Genomic DNA, 8,202 nt, shown 5'->3' on the forward strand with positions numbered 1-8,202 from the left:
CATGTCATCCCACTGCTTGCTTGAAATGTATAAAATAAACCTCTGCTGAAGCAGAGCAAGAAAACTTGCACCCAACTCCATTTCCTGTGTCTTCCTCGCGCCTGCTCCCCTTTTCCCCCTCTTCCCCCTTTTCTAGGAATCTCCGCTGACCGATGCTGCTCCCACCTTGAGACCCTGCCTGTTTTGCCCCCCAATAGTCCGTGATCAGGGACAAAGAGTCTCTGACACAGACCCCTGAATGCAGCAAAATGGCATAAGGGGCGACAAGGTCTGGGATCTCGCCCTTCAAGGTGACCTGTAACTCCCTGAGTCTAGGCCACCTGGATCTCCGAATCCCTAACCTACTTTGTGAGGGACGCCCACTCACTCCTTGACCTTCTGCGGTTTGGGCTTTATTCTGCTCTGATCCTTTACAGGAAAACCACCCTAAACCCATCCTCAAGCCAAGACGAGCTGTGAAGTCTGAGCTGGCTGCACAGCCAAGTGAGCAGGAGCCCAGCAAACTCTCTGCGCCCTCGAAGCTGTCCTTCCCCACAGCTCCCCTCCGTGACCTTCCTGGGAGCACCCAGCAGTCTGCAGCCCCTGCTCGCAGGAGGGCTGCCTCCGCCCTTCCTTTCACCTTCTTCCCTCCTGCTCTCCCTCCTTCCAGGGACATTTGGCTCCAGGACCACAGCCCCTCCCCCGTCTCATCACACAGATGCGCTCAGGATGTCTGAGGAATTGAGTAAATGATGCAAACGCGATGGCAGAGATGCCAAAACCATGAAGCGCATATTCAATTGGAAGAGGGAGACCAAGGCAAGCTGTCCTGTCCTGTCTTGAATGAGGTCACTAGCAGCTCTGGCCAGCTCGCCACATGACCTGCTCCATTTCCTGGCCGATCCCTGGCAAGGCAGCTGCTGTGTGAGGACTGGCACAGGCGCACAGAGCACAGACAATTCACCCGCAAAGTGCTGGCCAGGCCTGCAATGTGGGCCTGATACAGGGCTCCAGGCTTGCATGGCAGAGATGCAGCACCCAAGGTACAGAACCTTCTGGCCCTGTTTTTAGTCAGTGCATCTCATTTATTTTTGCTGTGATCGAAAAGAGGTGATGTTTCCGCCTCCTTTGCCATTTCTACCCTGTTTCATTATGCAAAATTTGGAAAGCTAGTGTGTAAGTGTCCTCACCTCCTTTGCAGGCAGAGTCTGGCTGTGACGGAACAATTGCACCAATCAGATGCTTCACTAGAGACTGAGTTGGAGCACAGCCAGGCAGACTGACAGGGGCCCCGGCATCATTTCGCCTTCACAGATCATGGTGGAGCCATTATTGTTTCTGAGCAGCTCCCTGATTCTCTAGTTTTTGGAAGCAGCAGGAGGAGCAGCTTTGGGGAACCAAGCGGAGGGGAGGGTGTGGTGCTTGTCGTTCGCGAAGGTGGCAAACTTCTTGATGGATCAGCTCCTTGTGAAGTGGCTGCTTCCCAGCTGACACACAACATGGGGATTCTGGGCCAGGAGCTGCTCCGGGAGTTCAGGCTAGAGCCTGCTCTCCCACCTGCCAGCAACTTCAGGAGCCCTAATTCCCGGGGTCACTATTAAACTTCGCCTTGCTTCTGCCAGGTGGAGTCCACTGTCTGCAACGAGGGCTGACTGAGCCACCTTCCAGAGTGACGTGTCAGACGGAACTCCGAGTTGAACAGAAGTGCAGGAGGGGGCGCAGCTCCTCTGGTGGGAGCAAAGGGACAACCTTGGGGCAACAAATAGAGGCTGTGTCCTTTTAATGAAAGAGGTAGGAATTTTGCCTTTTGAATATAAAAGGAAGCTCGCGCAGTGCATTAAGCATTTCAAACAGCAAAGAGGTGCTGAAGAGGAACCAGACGAAATGCACATTAATTGCTTCCAAGGTCACTGCTGCCTGGAGGAGGACATGCAGTCACTGTCACCAACCTGCATTGCAGGAGAGGAGGGGACATGATTTGGAAATTTGGTGGTAGGTTTCATTTCATTTGGAGATTTTGCTTTTTGTTGTGTAAAGATGTTTATAGCTGATGGGAGTGATCCAGTAAAATATGACTAGCAGAAAAATCTCAATTCCACATGTAATTCTGCATACTTGCTATTTCCAGAAGTCACTTCTTTCTTCTCACTTAGCACGTATGCACATCCTAAATATCTTGCCACGACCTGAGCAAAGATTGGCATCAATCTTTTTAAAGAGATGATTGCTATTGTATGGAGACAATCCTGATGGGCTTATTTTTCCTTGACATTTAGCAGTGACCCCACAGTAAACAGTCTCCTACATGCACCCCTGTGGACAGTCACACCTCCTGCTAGCTCACGCTTGCTTCTTGTCCTGTAGGATCCCAGCTCCGGTTTCCCCTGTCTCTACAGGTGCATGCTGCTTTTGAGCTCTCCTCCCCCCTGGAAAACCAGCGGTGAGTCCCACCGCAGAGGCCAAATCTCTTCTCGTTTTCCTCCAGCTCCTCCAGCATCATTTGTCACTGCTCAGATCTTCAGCTCTGGAGACCAGACAACCAAACATAATTCCTCCTATTAACCTTCTAAAGCAAAACTAATTTGACTATTGTCTTCCTCCAAGAAAGGAAGCTGGCTTACATTAACTTAAACTCTTAGTGAATGATAAAAGTTGTTTTTTTCCTCTTCTCTTAGGAGAACAGACATAATATGAAAATTAATTTTCTTCTGTTGGCCCTGAGAGTCCATTATGTCAGCCCAACACAAGACAGCTCTTCACAGTCTTTCCCAGAAAGACTGCTGCTTTTCCAAAAGAAAACTGACAGCAGATTTATTTATGATTAAATACTTAAGGGCCTAACATAAACAAAAAGAATACAAAAGGTAGAGGAATGCAGATTATGAAACCGTTTACATGAAAACGATCTGTAAAAACAAAACAAAGCAAAAAATAATATCTGAGAATCTAAGCACCCGGTGCATGCTACGTGGAGCGGGGAGGCCCTTCCGCCGCTGCCCATCAGAGACCTGCTGCTTGGGCATTCCTTTCTCCTCTACATTCATTTCACTTTCTGAGCCCTGCTTGGCCGGGGCCCACAGCAGAACCGAGGCAGCAGTTGTCCCGGCACCCCGTTTGTTCTCACAGCGTGGGTTCTGTGCATCCCTAATAAGGAAGCCACTCTGTAGGAAGCACTATTTGGGAAAGTAGAAAATATGTTTTCCATTTGTAATTCAAAATCTTCTGTCTGTGTAGGGCTCTGTCCCCATGTGGCTAAACTTAGTGAGCATAATTTAGCCTCTCGATAAAGGGAGTCTTACAACTGGGACTGAAACATACAGCAACCCCATCCTGACTCTGGAGGGCATCTGGGTATCTGTACTTGGGAAAACTTCCCAGATGTAATGGAACTATTTTGGGGGGCCGGGGGAGGCCCAGTATTCAGCCCCTCCTTCTGTGATGTTCCCTGGGCACAATCACTACCTCTTAGTTTTTGGGAATGGAATGAGCTAATTCCTCAGTTCTGGGTTGGGCACTTGACCCAGGCCCAGCCAATCAGTAAGTTTACCTGCTTTGGCCCCAAATGGTTTAGGGGTAAGCATAGATCCCAGGAGACCCAGTGATCATCAACCATAGGACTTGCTTAAGAATCACTAAAAAAAAAAAAAAAAAAAAAAAAAAAAGGCATTATCTTTCTGCTGGGATTTACATGGAGAGGAAGTTAGCCTGGAATAGTTAACATCCTGGAAGAGTTAGCTTCCTTCACATCCATGAGGAAAGACCTTGAAAGTAAAGTCAACCCACAGAGAAAGAAAAACTTCTTGATAAAACTGCTAGCATTGTCAAGTGTCTGGATCTAGCCTTTCCCAAAGCTTGGTCTATGCCAGCATTTTGCAATTGCACAAATCAGAATTCCCTCTTGCTCATCAAGCACAGCCTTCAATAATCTCTTTAAAAACTTAACAGCAGGTTAAGTCAAAATGTCAACACATTGCCAGCCCAACTTATAACTGAAGAAATGTTTGGGGATGATTCTAACTGGGTAATCAAGAATAAGAACTGGTTTACTTGTCACTGAGTCTATGCCCCAGAATCAAAGGCACCACTTTTCTCTCGGAATCAGCCACAGGCATTGCTACTCCAAGTGGCTATGAGAGCAGAACCATGAATGATGGGAGCAAGTGCCAGGCGGGAAGCTTCAGCTTCCTGATGAGGGAAAATTGACAAGGGCACCCAGTAATAAAGGGGTGCATCAGAGGTGACCTTAAGCAGAAGTTGGATGGCGAGTTGCAAAGATCATAGGAAAGATTCCTGCATTATCCTAGAGCAGTTGTTTTCACAGTATGTCCCTGGGCCAGCAATTCTGGCCTCACTTGTGAGCTTGTCAAACCCACCTTACCTAGGGAAATAAGAGTCTTGGGAGTAGGATCCAGGAAACTGTTCAAGAAGGCCTCTGGATGATACTGATGTCTGTCAGGCTGGAGAACCGCTGCATCAGAACTGTGTGAAACAAGAGCCCTGGTTCTCAAACACAGCTTCCTGAGCCACCTCCAGAGATTCTAAGTATGTTGGTGTTGGGCTTGTGACTTGCTTCTAACCGGTTCCAGTAACGCTGAGATTGCTGGTCCAGAGCCCTCACATCTGAGAACCTGTTTCCGAGAGGTAGGCCCAAGTGATGTCTAAAGTTCCATCAGTGCTGAGATTCTTTGATCTTTAGGATTTGCCTCGCTGGTCCAAGCTTACCAATACATAACCCCATTAATGCTGTGGCCCGATGCGGTCATGGCTCCTGAAGTATTATAGCCGACATAGCTTAGTAACAGAGGAGCAAGCTAAAAGAACCAGCTTCATTATTCTGTATCACCACGAAGTGATAAAAGAGAACAGATTGATTTCTTTAAATATATCTTAAAGTGAGAAAAACAGGGAGACCTATTAGCCTCTCTCCAACAAAGTAGGTGCTTGTACACCTCTCTCCTGTACACCCCATCCCCTCAAAAGGGGTTTATTTTTTCTTCCCAGCCAGTCCTAAACAGTGCCCTGAGGACCCTGGGCTCTTACTGTGCTTTTCCTCAATTCAACCCCTCTCTTCCTAAATCTGCAACTCAAAAATGCAAAATAAACAAATATAAAGGCACAGCAGGGTCTTACTCTGAGGGCAAGAAGGGAGAAAAAATTGAATAGGCAAAGCTAGGATTTTAATGAGGTGAGGGAAGGGAAGGGTTGAGAACTTCCATAGAAGAGTTGATCATTTTGTCCATAACTGTTACCATTTAGCAATGCTGTGTGCAGACACAGTTTCTAGCACTTTGCATAAATTATTTCATTAACACTCCCATCAACACTGCGATTTAGTTTGCTACTCTCATTTTACAAAAAAGTTAACCCTGGCTCAGAGAGGTTAAGTAACTTACTCAAGTCCACCTACATGCTAAGTGGACCCAGGGCTGTCTTGCTCCAAAGCTCTTTTTTTTCTTTTCTTTGCTCCTGGCACCTCAGACACAAAGCTCTTGTTCTGGAAACCTATCTGATCTGCCCTCTTACAAAATGAGGACAAACACAGCAAGGGGAATGGTCCAGCAGCACAAGCAGGTGCCTCCAGCCTCCACCTCCAGCCAGGCTTCCTCGCTGCCAGCTGCCGTTGCGCCTGCTGCTTGGGCATTCCTTTCTCCTCTACATTCATTATGTGCCATGCCTGCCCACCAGTTCTCACAGCTGACCTGGAATATTTAGCAAAGACAGTCGCCACCTGTCTTTCTCCCTATTGGGTCAACAGATAAATTGAGTAAGCATGGTTAAACCAGATTCTGACAGGGCTGTAGCATTTTTACTTGATACAACAGGAAATGAGAAGCCGCTGAGGACCTGGGGGATCGGAGGCTAATGTGGCAGTGGCACACTGCCGAGGCTGAGCCTCACCCAGGCTGCCCTAGACTCTCCTGCAGGACGTTCTGATCATCTCGTCACCACCCTCGACTCCCTAGAACAACGGGCCTGGAGTAGAGACCTACATACTTGCACAGTTCTGTATTTCACAGGGGTTCCTCTGTGGACCCCAGAGTCCACATGTCTGCCCAATACAAGATAGCTTTTCCCAGTCTCACTTCAAAGTGAGGTTTTGTTTTTAGGAAACAATAAAAAATTTTGAATTCTGAAACAACTAGGGGAAAAGTTAGGTCGATTAAACAGGTAATTTTTTTTTATAAGCCACAGACAACAGTAGACACTGTGGATGGATACTGGTCCATAGTGAAACTAGGGCAATCTTTTCTAACTAAGCATAAACAGAAGGAATAAATAGTAGATTTGACTAATTTTTAAAAACATGACAAAAGGTCAAAAAACAAAAAGAAACTTCACAAAAAAGGAACTGCACAAAAGTATTTGCTACCTATTTGACTCCCTAAATGAATTCTCTTAATAAACAAAAGTGCTTCCATTCAGTCAGGAAAAGATAAACATGTCAAGGGAAAATGGACAATGTACAGCATATGTATTTCCTTAAAAAGAAATACAAATTATGAAAAAAAGGGGGGGATTCACCTTGCTACTAAACAAAGTAATTCAAATTCAGACAAGGCACTACTTTGGCAACTGTTCATAAATGATAATGCCTAATGCTAAGGATGAGAAAAAACAGGCACATCTACTTATACCCTCTTGGGGAATTGAATTGCTACAACATTCTGGTGGGCAATTTGGCACTATGCTTTAAAAGCTTTTTAAAATGTTCATTTCTTGGATCCACTAAGTTTCATCACTTCTATGAATTTACCGCAAGAAAACGATGACATATACTGACTACTGCACATGGATTCAAGGTGACTTTAGTAAGACTGAGAAACTGGCAATTACTGCATGCACATTTATAAGAGGGCGGGTTAAATAAATTGTCCTCCAGAAGACAAATTATTTACAATCAGAAAGGTTTAAAGATTATGTCACAGAATCATGGAGTGTTGCAGGGGGAAAAAAAACCCAGAGGAAATTGAATTATAATCTTTCCACCCTAGTGTTTGAAGACAAAGGAGAGGACGATAAAGTAAGAATGCAGAGGAAGAGAAACTTTTTTAAAGAAAGGCCCAGTGCTATTTGTCACATGTGGCTACCTGAATTTAAATTAAGATTAAGTAAAATAAAAAAATTCAGCTCCTTTGTTGAACTAGCCACGTTTCAAGTGCTCAGCAGCCACAGGTGGCTGGTGGCTACCATGCTGGACAGCACTGAAGACAGTGCCAGAGCAGAAAGTTCTACTGGACAGGGCTGTCTAAACAGCCTCAGTGAGGCCTGGGTCCATTCTGTGGCTCATCTCTTCAGTCTCATCTCTTGATACAATTCCTCTCATCCTGCATGCTCCAGCAGCAAGAGCGTAGGCACACACAGGACAGAGACCATGTCTGCCACTCGCGTGGCGGCATTATCGGGTTATCACCCTTCATGGCTCAAGAAGAGCAGACATGTGCCTCGATGGCTGATATTGTGCAGAACTCAGCCAGGGAGCAGGGAAGACCTCCCAGAGGAGAGGGGCAGACATTAGGCAAAGAGGAAAGAAAAACTACTCTAAGCATGCTAGGAGAAAAAGCACAGCCCAGGGAAGAATTATGCAGTGACAGGTCATTCAGGAGACAGTAAAAGTCAGTGACACCTGGAGCCTGGGGCCAGGGCAGCGACCAGGACAGGTGTGGCCCCTGCGCTCAGAGGGCCTTTACTCTCACTCAGCAAGGCTGGGGCCACAGGGGTCAGGCAAGGTGGGAAGGGCCTTCACCCCTCATGCTAAGGGCCCTGGCTGGTTGCTTTTATCCAGGCAGTTGAACCCTCTTTCGGGCCTCACTGAGGACTAGACTCCAGTGTCCCGTCTTTGTCCTTGTCTCCTACCCAGTCCCCACCGCTACTGAGGGCTCCCCAGGGGGGTTAGGCACAGCTGATGGTTTGGGTCAGACTCCTCCAGCCAGCAGCCAGGGAGGATGGAGATTGGAGAGGAGGAATAAGGCAGGAAGTTGGGCGGGGAGGCAGCTAGAAGAGGACGGTGGACGGCGGTGGGTGGTGTAGGAGAAAGGGTAGGGCTGCTCTAGCGAGCCCAGAGCAGCAGGGCCAGCGAGAGGAGAAAATGCCCTCCAAGGAATGAGCCCCGCAGAGCGGCGGCAGGAAGGCGTGTCCGCCGGCAGGATTCCAGGGCGCAGGAGCTGAAGATCTCCGGACAGTTCCCCAGGCCAAAGAAGGGCGTTCGGGAGGGGCCCTTAGCCC

The sequence above is a fragment of the Condylura cristata genome, unplaced genomic scaffold, assembly GCF_000260355.1.
Source record: "Condylura cristata isolate star-nosed mole 26May11 unplaced genomic scaffold, ConCri1.0 scaffold00006, whole genome shotgun sequence".
NCBI lineage: Eukaryota > Metazoa > Chordata > Mammalia > Eulipotyphla > Talpidae > Condylura > Condylura cristata.